Genomic DNA, 18,234 nt, shown 5'->3' with positions numbered 1-18,234 from the left:
ATGGAGGGAAAGTGGACTGAGGGCTGCATTCCAGCAAAGTGAAATACCCTAGGGACTACTACTAGATAAGTACAGGAGCACAGCTAGGATGTAAGCTAAGGATATCCCTTACAACAATATTCATTCTGACACATGTATTTTCCTTGTCCAAAACAGGTGACTGTGGTTATCCACTTGTGCTGCGGCTAATGACATTGTACCATGAACTATTCAATCCTGCAGAGGAGGCCTATAACAGACCACATGCAACAACCAGAAACACCACAGAGTGTGTGTTTGGTGTACTGAAAACTAGGTTCAGATGCCCGGGCACATCTTGGATGCACTGCAGTACACAGCTAAGAAGGCAGCACAGATGATAACAGTGTGCACCCTGCTGCACAACATAACCACAAAAGAGCAAAGAAAACAAAAAACTAAGAACCAAAGATAAAGAACTGTAAGCCACGGATGCAGTGTTTAGCACTTTCGTCCTTTAATAAATATTAGAACTTCTTCGGAACACAAATACAAGCAGTTCAAACAAATCATTTAATAGTACATTTAAAATCATGTGACAAATGACTACTAATCGCATTTATAGGTTCATAGGTTCATAGGCTGGTACTAGGCTATCGGCCCTAGGGCCTATACAAGCCTAGCCATAACAATTCCCTGGCTATTTCTTCCCACACTATTTACTTCTCTGGACCCCTGTCTAGCAGGGTGACTGCCGTGATCCCTGGGGTGAATTTCCTTTCTCCCATTCAATCATCAAGGTTCCTTTTGAAGAGGGCCAAAGAGGTGCTCTGCTTGACATGTATGGGCAGTCTATTCCAGAGTCTGGGGAGTCTCTGGGTCAAGCATTTAAGCAAATGTTCATGAATGCATACAACCACATGCTCTTGTTTATCCAATGACATCCAGAATTGCTCATTAACTAAAAAAGATTTGTGTAAAGCCAGCAGTAAATATATATATATACATTAAAACTTTTGTTAACTAAATAAATAAATATGTAATGTATTATGAAGAAAACTAGAAAAATACTTAAAATACTAAGGAAATATGTATATAAAAATATATATAATATAAATATAAAAAAAGGACATATAAAGAATGTATAAAGTGTTATTATAGTTTCTTGATCTATTCATTAAGACCCAGTCTTCTATCTGCTTTGAACCAAATTTGTCATTAGGCTTCCTTACATGTAAAATAACATTAAAATCCCCACTTAGGTAACTGGTATCGACATGGTCTAAAACAACAAAAAAATCAAATTTTCTAAAATCCTCACACACTAGTGAATGCTTAGCTAAAGCATTATTTTGATCCTTCTTTCGGATAGCTAATGTGTGTGTTCAGATATTCTCTTTGCTAACCTTCTAATGGTTTTATTGCTTTTATTTGTGTTCTGAAGAAGTTCTAATATTTATTAAAGGACAAAAGTGCTAAACACTGCATTCATGGCTTACCATTCTTTAGTTTTGGTTCTTATGCTGCACAACATGCTGACAAGAGCACAAGGCAGTCTTCTAGTTGCACGTGTGTGGGCAAACATCCTACAAGTATCAGAGAAGGAACAGGAGGACGTAGATGGCAGAAGACACAGGTGTAGGCAATATATGGAGTGACTACAAGTGCAGTACCAAGCAATATGGCAGTTTCTGACCTACAACTATGATTCATAACAAGCCACACATACATGAGTGCACAGATTAAAAACTGATGTTCAGGTGTTGTCCCAGTACAGCAGCACAGATTGCATCTAATGGCACTAGATGTACACACTGAGCATTAGCCACAACAACATATTCATAATAGGTTCATAGGTGTTTACTAGGCTAATGACCACAAGGGCCTTTTTAATCCTAGCCATGCATTCCAAATCTCTGGCAAGTTCTGGTACCCTTGATAAGTATAAGCAGGGGCTTAGGAGGTGACACAGAGAGTACCAACATACGAGACTTACCTGACCCAAAGAAACAGCGTAGCTCCAATAACCACCCTTTAGACATGGCAGGAGGAGGGGTGGGAGAAAACACAAAAATGGACACAGTAGAGGTTTCCTTCAGACCCTAATGTCCCGGTAGTGAATGCTGATTATAATATTCTAAATATTTCCAATGCTGAAATTACCTCTGAACAAAAACAATTTCTCAATAAAGGCCTTAATTATGTTTCTGGCTTTTTTCTGGATAAAATCAGTATGCTTACTGATGTACATGATTTTTATCGTAAACTCAATCTAAGACTGTTTTTTTATTCTAGAGATAATTCTTAAAGATCAACTGATTTCAAGTTTTTAAAATCTGAGTTCATACCTCCTATGAACAAGCATGTGTCCATATTTCAACAGGCTGTGCTCAGGGATATTCATTTTGGATTGGGTCAATATGCATCACTTGGTCATAACTTTATGGTTGGGGAACGACAAGCCTTACAGGAACTTAAGAACAACAAGAAAATTTTGATATTACCAGATGATAAGGGAGGGGCGGTAGTCATTACGAATACGGATTATTATCTGGGGGAGGGAAATGGACAGTTGTCCAACCCTCGACACTATATGCGTATGCCTATTGACCCCACACCCAATTTCAAAAGGGAAATTGATTCCTTCCTAATTAAGGCTGTCGAAGAAGGGATTATTTCAGATTCTGTGAAATTACATTTGACTGTTTCAGATCGTCAAAAACAGATAGTATACCTATTAACAAAGATACACAAATCCCTGACTAAACCCCCTGGTAGACCTATAGTTTCCAGCAATGGTTCATTGACTGAACCTCTTTCTGTATTTTTGACCCAGTACTTGAAGCCCCTGCTAAATTTGACTCATGCCAGAATACAGGATATGACTCAATTTCTTAAAATATTATTGGATACCCAATTGGAGCCAGATTGGCTTCTATGTACCCTGGATGTAAAAACTTTATACACCAACATTCCCCACCTGGCTGGGCTCCAGGCTTTACATCACTGGTTGGAATGAGCAAATCTATATCCAGCAGGTTTCAATACATTATTAATATGTATGGCGGAGCATGTACTTAGTAAAAATGTGTTCTATTTCCAGGGGGAATTTTTTGGCAAACCCAGGGTACTGCGATGGGTGCATCTTTTGTACCCATCTATGCAGACCTGCTCATGGCTTATCTTGAGGAACAGATGATATATAACTCCAATCATAATATCTGTGTGAATGAATAGGATATTTGGAGGAGATACTTGGATGATTGCTGGTTGGTGTGGTGGGCTGATAGGCAATATTTGATGGAATTTGTTCAGTATTTGAATGACAACAAATGGGGTATAGAGTTCACATTAAATTCAGATTATCAACAAATTAATTTTCTTGATGTGACAGTCATTAGAAATACTGACAACACTCTCAGAACTCAGGTGTTTTCCAAGTATCCCCAGTATAATAATTTGCTTTTTGCCACAAGTATGCATCCTGGCCACAGCATCCGCAACATCCCAAAGTCCCAATTCTTACATATAAAAAGAATATTTTCTACACCAGAGGATTATGTTACCGCCCAACAAGACCTCATCAATAGATTTAGAGTTAGGGGTTATAAACAATATGATATTATAGCTGCTAGCAATTGGGCCTCAGATTTGGACAGGTTGCAACTATTGGATTATAAAGATAAAACACAGAGGGTTGAGTCCGATAATATTAGATTTGTAACTACATATGAGCGCAACATAAATTTGATTTGGAGGGTAATTTCTAAACATTGGAACATATTAATGGCTAATGATGAATTGCATCACACTCTTGGTCCCAATTGTCATTTTTTCTATAGGAGAGGAAAGTCATTGGGATCACACTTTTCTCATTTCAAATGTACCAGTACAGGAGGTGTAGTTCATCATCAAATAACTATCACTGGGGACAAATTGTTGGGCACCTATCCTTGTGGCCACTATTCTTCGTGTCAATATATATTCAAGTCTAAGCAATTTACTAGTAAGAACATGAGCCAGGTTTTTTATACTAGATTCTTTGGCAACTGTGGAACGGACTGGGTAATATATTTAGCGACATGTTCTTGTTCGGCTTTTTATATAGGCTAGACATTATGTCCCTTGCGTCTTTGCATGTCAGAGCATCAAAGTGACATACGCAATAAGCGATTGACCAATGCATTATATAGACATTAAACTATCCACTGTACTGCACAATTCCACTTTATGATTATAGACAGGATTGATGGCAATAGAAGCAATAGGCAGGGTTGGCATTCGATCCTAAATAGAAAAGAAAAATATTGGATTATCAGGTTGGCGGGGGTTCTTTTCACCGGGGCTCAATGATCATTTATGAAATTTATGTAATTTATGAAATTTGTTATATTCTGTAGGTTTTACTCTACAAGGATACAGCATTGAATTTTAGTTGTGAGATTTATGGGAGTTAATGTGTTTATATTTGTATGTGTTGGGGGTCATGACATAATCTGTGAGGCTGAATGTTCATTGGTGGGACTGCTTTATAAAAATGGCAGGATGTCATGTATTTTGTGATATATTTCTCACTGAGGAAGGCATGTTTGCCAAAACCGGTTTGCGACCATCTAATAAATAATTATTTACTTATTGGTTGTGCTTTTTACACCTTGGTGCTGGCCGCTTGTTCACTTATTCCTAATTAAAGTCACCCATGAGTATGGTATTGGGTTGGATGGTAAGTGTTTCCAATAAGTTTAAATAAATGCTATGGACTTCCTGGTTCATAGAAGGGGACCTATAGCTTGCAAGGAAGTGGTACTGGATTTTGCCTATGGTGATTTGAATGTGGAGAAGCTCAAGTGCATGTTTGACTAGACTTGAGGTATATTTATTTTTGATGTAAATGGAGACACATCCACGTTTCGTCCCTGTCTGTTTACAGCTGTTCTAAATGTATGGAAGGCATTATAAACTTGCACTGTCAGTGTGCTCTCTGTAGCTTTAAACCATGTCTCAATGACTGCTGTCAGCATTCTCTAGGGTGAAGACAGCTTCTAGGGAGTGAAGTTTTTTGTTTAGACTCCTAGCACTGAGCAGTAACAGCTTTAGATTTTCTTGGTTTTGATATGCTAGGTCTGATGTATTTTCAGTTTGGCATTGCCTAAAAAAGGCACTATGGGGAGGACAGTCTTTTAGCTAATATTCAAAAGTCTAGAAAGGAGAGGTGCAGGCTATCCCTGGCAAAGGAGCATGGTCTGTTGACCATCTTCTTCCACTCTGACAAATATTGCACCCCCTTAGAATGACACCAGAAACTAAGCCAATTATTAAAGTCAGTCATCTTTTGTTCATACTGTGGCATCATCTTTGGAAGAGCTAAAATTCTTCTCAATGCTACGTTCATACCAGCCTGGGAAACCTATTCTGAGAGTTCCATGATGTCTCTCTTCATATAGTATAGGGAGATACGTCTGAGGTCATTTACAACCACAAGGACTATGACTGAGTCATATTGGAACATGCTGTCCAATGACTGCGTGTCTGCACAATGGGGCGGTTCCTGGCCCCTGATAACCAACTGACAGTGACTTTCTTGTTACTCAGCATGGTGAGAGGGACATCAGTATGTCTCACAATGGAGTCTCTAATGACTAGAATGCTGGGTTTTGTGGTGGCTTGCCTTATGGACTTTGAAGCAGACACTTCATGAGATGTGGCTGTATGTGTTGATGTGGGTGTTGTTAAGGTTAAATTTAAATGCCTCAACATATGTGGGACTATGTGTCTGCTTCAAAATGTGTGTGATGGGTGCAGTGTGTGTACTACTGACAACCTTACTGACATTAGGAGTGCTTTTGGTATATATTAGAAGACTGAACGCTTAGGTGATCGAACGCCTAAACATCGATCTTCTAATATCAAACCGCACAATGTTGAACGTCCCAGGGAAACACGTCCCTCGGCCACAACACAAAAAACATTACTTTACATCCACACCCCCCCCCAACTAAATATAACAACTCCGACATTGCTCAACAGTAGGGAAATAGCAAACTCCAGCGAATGTCCAAGAGAAAATTTTCCCTGCGTTAAATCGACCATTCACCATTTTTTGCTTTTGATATTAGAAGATCGATGTTTAGGTGTTCGATCACCTAACCATTCGGTCTTTGAATATAGAACTGTGCTTTTATGTGAGAGCTTTGCCTCCAGTGAAATTGTATAAATACATCTCCCACATAACCATATCAGTTTGTTTGAGATTGTCAGTAAACATGAGGCAATTTCTACATTGCCTCAGGATGGCGATATCCACCAAGCTGGTAACAGAGATGGAGGGAAAGTTCATATTCATGGCCACAGACCTTTTTTTATTGATTAGACAGTTGGCGTGAGAATATAAAGTAATGTAAGGAGTGTCCAGTTTGCAACTCTGGGGACAGTGCTTGTCACTGCAAACTAGTTTCCTGTCCACACCTAGGTATTGATGAAATTTCAATGGTGCTTTTACAGAAAAAAATGTCAGCTCTAGATGTCTGTGGCTATACAGGGCATTACCAAACACTTGAAGGGAAACTAATAAATACAGCCTGATGATTTATCTTAAAAGTATTTAGACAGATAGTCTGAAGTTAAATGCAAAACAAGTAGAACTTACTGAAAAGAAAGAATTAGCTTGTTAAGAATGATGAAGTTAAGAGACTCACATCAGTGCTGCACATACATACCTGTACAATATCATAACATGAATAAAAGAGAAGCAACACAGGACATAATGCAGAACATTTAATAAACAAAGAAAAATATATCACAGTAAAGTGGTAATTTAATACTAGGAGACAGCTATGTTTACAACACTGTTGGACGCACTCTAACACAGTCTAGAGTGACCTCACTGATGTTTCATGCAATGGTCTGCTCTCCCATGACCATGTACAGAAACATGTTGCCCAAGTTAAAGTATCAAAAACTTTGGTTACACATGGACGGCATAAAAAAGAAAATCCCCAGGATTCAGCAATGTTCCGTGCAGGAATAACTTATTCCTGCATGAAACGGCAGCGCGCATGCATATTTATGAAGGCACGCTGCCTCTGCACCTAAACGAACACGGAGTGTGGATGAGTGCACGGGGTGTGTCTGCGAGCAGAGCTCTCACAATATACATGCCCCTGCACTCAAGAATAGCCATTTGGCAATCACAATGAGTGAGAATGCTCATAGTACAACAAATGCATACCTCTCAAATGTCCCTGATTGTCAGAGACATCCCTGATGTGCACTTAAATGTTAGCATTGACCTCTGAATCCCTCTTAACACTGGTGCCATTGGAATTATACTGAATAAATAATGACAATAATTAAGAGCTGATCACTTATGTCACTGCAGGAAATGTACATTAATTCACATTCTGTAATGCCGTAAATGTCTCAAGTTAATAGAACTAATAAATTAAAAGTGTCCCTAATTGTCCCTGATTTTGTCTGGATTTGTCACTGATTGCATGACAACTATGACAACAATCACAATTTTATTTTTTTTATAAAAGTGATAAAGTTTAACCGTAGCTGCGTGGGTTTGCCCGTTGCTTAGCTATGCATACTCCAGCTTAAATGGCACAAGAAGTTAAATAGCAAGATTCACTTAATTGACACAGTACTATAGTATTGTAATGGTTTGAGCGTTTGCTTTGCGAGCAGTCATTCTAGGTTCAATCTTCACTATAGTAAATTCAAATTTTACATGTGAAAGGAATTTACAAACAATTTTTTTGTTGTATAACCTACTAAATAACATATATTTGTGAAATGGACTACTGCATTAAGTTCAGATGTAAGGTGTCATTGTAATAAAGTGGTGAAATCCCCCAATAAACACAAGTGTCCCATACAGTATACGTACACATGAATCATGGATACTAAACAAATTTATAACATGCAATGAATGATAAATCAATGCCATACAGTAAATAGTGTGTAAAATTAAAAATAAGCAATGCTAAGCATTGCACACCTCTGCTTACCAGGTATAAGCAATGAGTAGCCCAGCAAAATAGATTTGCCCATTGGTATGCCCCTTTAAGCAATGCTAACCTTAGGTAAGCAGGTTTGCCCGTAGCTTAGCATTTTCAAAACTGTCCAATCATGGCAAAGTGTAGGAAATCAGCCCTATTTAAACCCCATGGGTGGGAATACATCTCATAACTGGTTGCAGCTTCCTCCAGTAGGCACAATGGCTGGTGTTGGGGAAGGATTGCACCTCCGAGCGCAGCGCTGGGGCATCCAGGAGTCTAAGGTCATGGTAGGACTCTTGGTAAAGACCCTGAACAGAGACTGATGCAGGGCCAGTACCAGGGTTCCCAATATAAAGCAGAAGCCTGGGACCGTCTCACCTATGACCTCACCAGTGCCACTGGTATCCCTCGAACTGGTGAGCAGGTCAGGCATCACTAAGCTGACTTGAAATGGGGGAAGAGGGAGCTCTTGGATCATTGGATCCAAGAAGCTAGGCAGAGGGATGATGTCCCAGCAGTGTGTAAGTACTCATTCTACTAACTGTTTAATAATTGCCTAGCTTGTGTATATTATGGATAGGTATGGCTAAATATTCCACTATGTCTCTGACAGTTGCAGCGGAATAGGCTGTGAATCAGGAAACCCATGCATGTAGGCTGCAAAGGCTGCATCGTGAGGCAGGTTAGTAATAATCTTGCATGTACTGTCATAAGAAATAAATATAAAAGTAGTAGAAAGTTAATTGCCAGTATAAAAACTGTATTGTGTATGGGATGTACTGAATAAACCAGACAATATGGCAGGAAGAGTTTCATATAGGTTGTATTTAAATAAAAAGGTAACAGCCTGGCAATAAAGGTCTAACTCCTGGACTGCTTGTGTTTACTGTGGTATAATATGGTAATGTAGTGTTACATTCTCTTAATAGTACTGTTGTATTAAGCACTGTTACCCACACTGTGCTGCATAAATAAAATGTGTAGGAATGTCTGTATACGACTGTTGTAATCATAAGGTCATAGTGTACAACTGAGGGAGACTTAGACAGAAAACAGTGAAATGCTACACAGCAAAATCCAAATAGCACACTCTACTGTGACATAAACTGTTGTATTTGTAGTACACACAGCTATGGTTCAACTTCTGGGAGTGATAGTAAGCTGTATGCATAATCATACCCCTCAACTGTACAGATTGTTTCAGAATGTTCAGATAATTGGCTTACATTTCTGCCTGTCATCCTGTCCCCCTGGTAAATCAGTGGGATGATCCCAGAAGTTTAGGCAGCAAATAATGACATACAACTGATTGTCAGACATCATAACCGTCAGAAAAAAAGGCTATAAGAACAAACCTGTCACTCTAGCAACTCACCAAAATGTTATGAGAGTAATATACAAAATATGTCCCATCTCTATCCCCATGTTGTGAAGCTATGACCAGAGTGTGTGCAGTAACAGAGTGAGATGTATGTGCATAATAATAACGTGGAATCTGGTAATATGTGTGGCAACATTCAGGTAGTGTTAACAAATATTCCCTCCACAGGTCTGTCAGATAAGAAAACTGTGCCTGGAAATAAAGATTGAAATCCTGGACTGGTACTGTTTATTCTGGCATTGTATGGCATTGCTAGTGTTGCAGTTTCCCTGAATAATAATGCATTGGTCATCACTGTCACCCACTCTGTGCTACATAATAAAAATGTCTAGGAATGCCTAGACTGTTGTAATTACAAGGTCAGATTGTAAAACCATGAGAGACTTATAGACAGAAAACAGTGAAAAGATACACAGCAATATCTAAATAGCACACTCAACTATGATGTAAACTGTTTTATTTTTAGCAGGCACAGGCATGGGAATCCTGGGAGTGGTAGTAAGCTGTATGCATAATCAAACCCTCAACTGTACAGATTTGTTCAGAATGTCCAGATAATTGGCCCATATCTGCTGCCTGTTACCCTGTCCCCCTGGCAAATCAGTGTGATGATCTCTGAATTTTAAGCAGCTTTTAATGACATATAACTGATTGTCGGACCTGTAAATATTCAGAAAATGTATATGAAAACAAACCTTTCATTGTAGCAACTCACCAAAAGTTTATGAGAGCAATTGTCAAAATATGTCCCATTTCCACCTGCATGTTCTCAAGCCTTGACCTGGGTGTGTGCAATAAGAGATTGAGAGGTATGTGCATAACATCAACCTGGAATCTGGAAATATGTGTAGAAATAGTCAGTGTTAATAAACAATTCCTCCACAGGTATACCAGGTAAGAGGTGTAGACTGTAGGTAAAACACAGTTCACGTATATACTTGTCTACAAACATACCACTGTCCAAACTAAGGCCATAGGGTAGTGTAATAAGAACCGTAAGGTACAAATTACAGCAGTGACTAAGAAAGATGTGAGAACTACAGGGATATATAAGTTGTTAAGTGGCATTTCTCTGTCTCCCCACCATAGCTGCAACAATAAACTAAATACACAACTCAATGGGTATGTGTACAATTAAATTTACTGTTGGGACATATGTCCTGTTGTTTGATAAATATTGAAATGTGTTTCTATGTATGTTCCATGTTGAAATACTCCCACATTGGTGGCCTGCTGCCATCAATGTAACCTGCATGCTGTTGTAATGGTCACTGTGGTTCCATATATGCATGTGTTCTGTTTGCTATGCAACTGTTCCAGATCTGGTGTTTTGGGTTAATGGGAATATCTATGCATGCTGTTATACCTAATGCTGGAATGTGTTCACAATTACTAACCCACATATGTTTTAAAATTGCAACACCATAACATGTTTGGGAAGGCTGGACCCACCTCTCCCACCTCATCTGGCCATGGCAATGGGCATCAGCACATCTGGGGCCCATCCCGGGACCTCCTCATCCACTGGTCCTGCACAACCTTTGGGTGGAACTGCCTCAGGGGATGGGGCTCACCTCCCCCAGGAGCAGGCACAGACAGGAAACTGTCACCCATTGTCAGGTCCGTGGACTGGTGCGTAGTGAGCTCCGCAGGGAGTTTGGAGATCTGCTATGCCAGCTTGAGGGCCATGTGGTGCATTTAGAGGGTCATCCTGCCCCTCCTACCCAGCCCCCAGTGCAGCCACCTTCGGGGCCATGAAGGTGCAGTAGTGACTGCCCATGGGTGGGGACCTCAGTCCCACTGTTTCCATTTGGGGGCTCATGGGCTTCTGATTTCCAAACACCACTCCCCATCGAAGGTATCTACTCACCCACATGTGTCATATACTGGCTCTGTATGCTGTCTTGTCTGTCATCCTACCCAACCTACCTCCCCAAATATACCTACTATCCTTCCCTAACATCCCACTCTCACCTTAAAAAAAAAAGGGCAATCTGTTCCGAAAAAAAAATCTTGCCTTATACATAGCTGTCCATTTCACACACGTGTCCAGTGGACACATGTAATCTGGAGTAATTGGCTTCACAACATATTATTGTTGTCCTCACCCCTCTCTCAGGAGTTTGAGTGCCCAAATCTACCTCCAAATTTTGTGTATATGCACAGTTGTTGCTGTAGAAGAAATGGGCAGCTATGGACCTTCCCTACACCTGTCCTGCACATCCCTAGTTATTTTCCCTATTGCCTTTCCCTCTTTGTATCCCCTATTCACCAGTTTCCTATCAACCCTTTTTCTTTTCTTTTAAAGAAATTGGCGTGGGGGTAAGTGGGAGTAAGCACTTTTAAGCAGTAGTAAGCAGGTTTAAGCCTGTTTGTGGGGGGTAAGCAATGCACACACAGAATAAGCAATCTGAAGTTAACTCTCTGTAAGCATATTTAACCTGAAGTTAGCATTGCTTACCATCACACAAACCTGAGAGAACCCGCTTACAATGGCTTAAAAGGGCCTTAGTTACTCTGTATCCAACAGCCCTTGTTCTGTCCAGCAACACATCAATCAGCCTTTGCAAGTCTCAAACCCAGGATGCTGCACACCATAGCCACAGTGAATTACCATTATACCATATAAGCTGTACTTAATATTAAGGCATTGTCAAACATATCATGCAGCACAGTCATTCAACATTAGGGAAAATGTTTTTATATATGTAGATGTATGTGTGTGTGTGTGTGTATATATATATATATATATATATATATATATATATATATACATATAGGAACACTTTATAATCCTGATATTCTGAAATACAGAATTTCAGAATCCTGAGATTATAAAGCCGAAAGCTCAAAAGTTCAAAAAACCAGAAGCATGAATTTCAAAATCCCAAAGTACAGAGATTTTGAAGTAGCGCTTCTGGTGTTGCGCTGTGTGAAGGGATAGCAGGAAGTTCAGGTAAGTATTTATGATTAAGGGTTTTGGTTAGGGGATTTAGTGTGTGTCAGTGTGTTTGGTTACTGTGATCTGTGTGTGCGAGGGGAATGTAGCTTGTATGATGGTGTTTTTGTGTGTTTGTTTGCATAGTGCGACTGTGGAGTTAGTATATTTAAGTAGGGGGTGGGGGATGCAGCCCCCCCACATGGGGGGGTGCAAGGAGGCTTGTCCCACTGTTTGTATGTAGTGTAGGTTTGAGTGTTTGTGTGTTGGGGAAGCTGTGTTTATGTGTGTGTGTGTGTGGTGTATGGTTAGTGTAGTGTTCGCGATTTTAAAATCCGCACTTCTGGGGTTTCGGGATTGTCAGGTTTCTGCTTTATGACCTCGAAATTCTGAAATTCAATATTTCAGGATTTCAGGATTATAAAGTGAAAAAAAAAAAAAAAAAAAAAATATATATATATATATATATATATATATATATATATATATGGGTCTGTATTAGAACATCAAAGTTTTAGGTCTTCGAATGTTCTAATATTGACATTTAGTAACTGAAAACCGGTAAGACCGAAAATTTTGAACATCAAATTTTTTTCCTAGGAAAAAAATTGCTGTTCCAAAACACATACACAGAACGCAAACACACCAAACACACAGCAATCCACACACATACACCTAAAAACTTACATCTAAACCTACACTAAACTGTACATACACCACTATCTACCCACTTATGTTAACCCAAACCCTAACCCTAAGGTCTGTCACTTTCGCACACACACCTCACCTGCGCCCTAACCCGAACTCACCTATCCCACTCTAACCCTCACATCCAAACATCTGCACACTTACCTGACCCGCGTCCTAACCCTAACTCACCTATCCCACCCTAACCCTCACGTCCACACAATCGCACACTTACCTGAACCCGACCGTAACTTTCCATCGCAGAGCTGAAAATATCGAAGTGACAATAACGGACAACTGAATTCTTTCCCTAGGAAAGAATTTGGTTTTCTAAAAATTGGCTATTTTCAACTTTTGGTTACTAGGTGTTGATATTAAAACATTCGAAGACCTGCCACTTCAATGTTCTAATATAAACCCTATATATATATATATATATATATATATATATATATATATATATATATATATATAAGTCTATGCCATTTTGCCGAAAATCCATTTTGCTGAAAATTTCTGACATAGGGTCCAAATCGACGAAAATCCATTTAGCCGAAAATAGTACTGGCAGTGTATATGCCCTTTTCCGCCACTGTAGTGCGATCTCGGAGTAAGAATATTAATGTAGGAGGGGTGTGGGGGGCATAGTCCCCCACCTACTCAGGTTATAAACTAGTTACTTACCCTTTTCATAGAGAATGGACAATATAAAACAATACTAGACAATATTGAACTGTACTGGGTGGGGGCTATGCCCCCCACACCCCCTGTTGTGGGAGACTGTGACCCCACACCCCCTTATTTTAATATTCTCACTCTGAGATCACACTACAGTAGGGGAAAAGGGCATATACACTGTCAGTACTATTTTTGGTGAAATGGATTTATGGCGATTAGGACTCTATATCAGAAATTTTCGGCGAAATGACACTGATCCATATATATATATAGATAGATATGTGTGTGTGTGTAGATATATATATATATATATATATATATATATATATATATATATATGTATATATATATATATTCAGACATATATATCTATATATAGACACACACACACACACACACACACACACACACACACACACACACACATATATATATATGTCTATATATATATATATATATATATATATATATATATATTCATATATCTATAACTAAAATATATTTATATAACATAAATTTTATATATATATATATATATATATATATATATATATATATATATATGTGTGTGTGTCTATATACATATTCATATATCTATGACTAAAATATATTTATATAACATAAATTTTATATATATATATATATATATATATATATATATATATATATATAGGGTCTGTATTAGATAAACAAAAGTTTATGTTACCGAATGCTGACATTATCGAAAATCCCGGAACTCGAAACTGCAATTGTGGGGGGGCTGTGCCCCCCACACCCCCCACTAAATATATATTCCAACTCCGAGATCACACTACAGTGAGTAAAGAGCAAAAATTCTCATCTTCACTCTACTGCGATCTCACAATTCCGGTTTCGGGTTCCGGGATTTTCGCTCATGTTAGTGTTCGGTAAGATAAACTTTTGTTTATTGTTTATTTAATATAGACCCATATATATATATATATATATATATATATATATATATATATATATATATATATATGTGTGTGTGTGTGTGTGTGTGTGTGTGTGTGTGTGTGTTCACACACTGGAACCACATCCTGAACCTCTCACTGCAAAAAACATTAGTTCCTAAAGATATGTAGAAGAAGAGTAGATGTAGAGGGTGCACAGTATATCCAACAGCCATAAGTCCTGTATTTGCCACCTGTTAAAATGTGCAGGGCATCACTCATTCCCACACATGATAATATTTGCATGAAACATATACCCACATACAATGCAAAGGACATGGCATCACACACATGTATGCATACACAGAAACATTCATTTGTGTGCTATTGAATTGTCTATGCCATTTGTTACAGCACGTAGGTGTTTGAAATACATAATCACTGATTAATGCAAGTGTCACATAAAACAGTTGTTGCAAGTAATGTGAAGAATATAACATACTATGCTGTCCAGGCTATGGTCTTCAAGTAGTACAACAGTAAAAAAGCACTTGCCTTGAAGATATGAAACAATCGACACTTAATTACAGATGTAGTTCAGCAGTCTCCAATTACACTCTGTACTCTCCCCCTAGGGGGAAACGTAGTAGTTGTAAAAATGTCAATGTATCTGTTACATGTCAATGCTTAACTTAAAATGTCACTATCACACTGACAAACAGAACTGTGTGTACCACTGTAAGCTGTAGGCCACCACTGTTCCCATGGAGAAAGGTATGGAAATTTTTAGCCATATACCTCAATGTGTCTTAACACAGATATCCCTGACATGTTGTAACAGCCTAGGTTAAAAGCATTGAATACCCCTCCCCCATAAAAAGTTGTACACGGGCAAATAACACTGTGTACCACACTCTGACCTCCAGAATGTACAAGGCCACACATGTTTTGCCCAGCTGTTGCCCTCATATATATGGACCCTACCCCACAATTTGTGTGGGAGTCCACAACATGACTGGAATGATAGCAGGAATGTTAGCAGTAAATAATGATAGGCCATTACCTAAGAACCTCTTACTGTATTACATCAGGACAAAACCTGGTATATATGTGGAGGACAGAGGCTGGAACACAGGGCCATATTTCCAATATTGCTGTTACACACTGTGGAAGTTGCTGGTGTTACAAGATTGTTTGCAATATACCTGTAATCAGGAATATGAAGTCAGAAACACAACGGAATGTTGCCATGTACTGATAACAATCAATGGAGTTATGCCACTGATCTGTGAGACACATGACCTGTGTGGTGAACATACAAAACATAACAGCCAACCCTCTGGCCATCATGTGGATAGGCCCACAGTTTAGAAGTATGCAGGCAGACTGCATTCCATGCAAAACTAGCATGTACACAGAAACCCTGTAAAACCAGCAGTATGTAATGCAGACAACAGCAATACTTACACTCTGTAGTTCTTGAACCTTATACAAACGTGTATGTGTCCTGTGTCCGGAAGTCCTGCTATGGACGGTATTGCCACCTACTGTCTGTAACAATGTTGCCTACACACAGGAAGGATATCTTCCATACAGGAAAAGCAAGGGGACAACACCCACAATTTTGCAGTCATTTATAGTAGTGGGTTGGTATGAGATTGGCTGTTGGAAGTACTACACAGCTGGCTGCATGCAATTAGCAAGTGGGTAACACCAATTGGTGCAGAGGCCATCACCTGCTCCTGAGCAACATCTGCAAAAGGCATGCTGCAACCTATTCAAAGTAGCTCGATCCCTGTAGTGACGAGAGAGAGAGAGAGACACAGAGAGAGACTGAGAGAGAGGGAGATTGAGATCCCCCCAAAAAACAGACAAAACAGAACTAAAATTTAAAAACAAAAGTTATACAAACAGGAAAAACAGCAATCAAGCCAGACATACTTGAGTTGCAACACAGAAAAGAGGATATTACTACTACAACAGGTATGTGAACCATGACACCATTGTATGTGAATGTAGTATTTGGTCTGTAATAATGGGACAGATGATTTTGAAGGCTTGATATGTGCCATCAAGACTTGCTGTAATGATGTCCTGCTGAGCAACTGCTATGGACATAGCATCTGACCCTGTGGGCAGTGGGCCATACCTGTCTGTATGGATCTGCACAGAATGACAAGATGTAACCCATCATAATGTCTGTGTTGTTCCTCCAAACATGTATATGAGTCTAGCAAATAGCTGAAGGTGGGAGAAATGAAGTCATTATACACACATGAGTGTCAGACCCCACCACCTGCAGAACAGTCATGCCAATGTGAAATATATCATGCACAAATGTCATATGTGTGTAACAGGTCTATCTACAATCTGTCCCTATATATTACCTGTAATTTGAGGCTGTGCCCACATGTGATGCTCTGTGTTGTAGCAAGGCAGAACAGTGCAGAAGTTCAGGAAGGAGTGTTAGAATGTGGACCTCATGTCTGAGGTCACCATATATATATATATATATATATATATATATATATATATATATATATATATATATATATATACATATATATATATATATATATATATATATATATATATATATATATTTTTTTTTTTTAGATTCATATCACTTCACTGAATGACCATTTCACTGACACCCATTTTACTGTGCCCAAATCACCTACAGCTCATTTCATCCAAAGCCCATTTCACTTACAGGTAGTGGTCTTAGGCATGTCGAAGGCATTGTCTGTCAGCCTGGGATGACATGCTCGACAAGCCATGTTGCTTCGCTAGGGACGGCTTGCACCTGTCACCCCTGGCAAAGGCTCTTGCCACCCCCATAGTGCCTTTTTTAGGCAAGGCTCAAAAGTCAAACCCACCTCCATAGATAGCACAAGGAACAAGAAACTAAGCGTAATGCTGCTAAACGCCAGAAGTCTTAACCTCAAGATGCATGCACTCAAAGCTCTCCTCAGTATGGAGAACATTGATATCTGTGCAGTGACAGAAACCTGGTTCAAGGCTCCAGAAAGCACCCCAGCACTACCAGGTTATACCTCATATCATGCTTTTTGGCCCCAAAACCCGGACCGAACCAGAAAAGGAGGGGGAGTTTTCATATTTATCAAGGATATCCACACCTCCAGGTTAGTGGCAGTGCACGAAGTATTGGAGACCATCCATGTGCAACTGACAGTGGGCAAGACTGCTTTTCAGTTTATAGCATCCTACAGACCACCCTCTCAAAGTCAGGAATCCCACTCGGCTTTCCTGAAAACATTGGAGAACACTAAGATCTCTCTGAACACCATTATATTGGGTGACTTCAACTACCCAAACATAGACCGGGAGCATTACTCAAGCCCCAACACCTTATCCCAAAGGTTCCTGGAATTTATAAACTCAAATGCTATGGAACAACTAGTCACCACTCCCACAAGAGGGGGAAACATACTAGACCTGATCATTACCAACATGGGGACTCTATGCTCCATACCAGAAGTATATCCCTCATTGGTAAGATCAGACCATAAATTAATTTCACTGGATATCCACATCCCGATCCCACCCCCAGCCCAGAAAACCACAGTGAAAAACTTCTCAAAAGCGAACTTCACACTTCTCAAAACTGAAGTGGAATCCTTCAAGGCCCCAGGGCCAGTGGAAACTACCCAA

The sequence above is a fragment of the Protopterus annectens genome, chromosome 1.part2, assembly GCF_019279795.1.
Source record: "Protopterus annectens isolate FY-2018-M chromosome 1.part2, PAN1.0, whole genome shotgun sequence".
In the NCBI taxonomy this organism is placed as follows: Eukaryota; Metazoa; Chordata; order Ceratodontiformes; family Protopteridae; genus Protopterus; species Protopterus annectens.
This window is presented reverse-complemented; position numbering follows the sequence as displayed.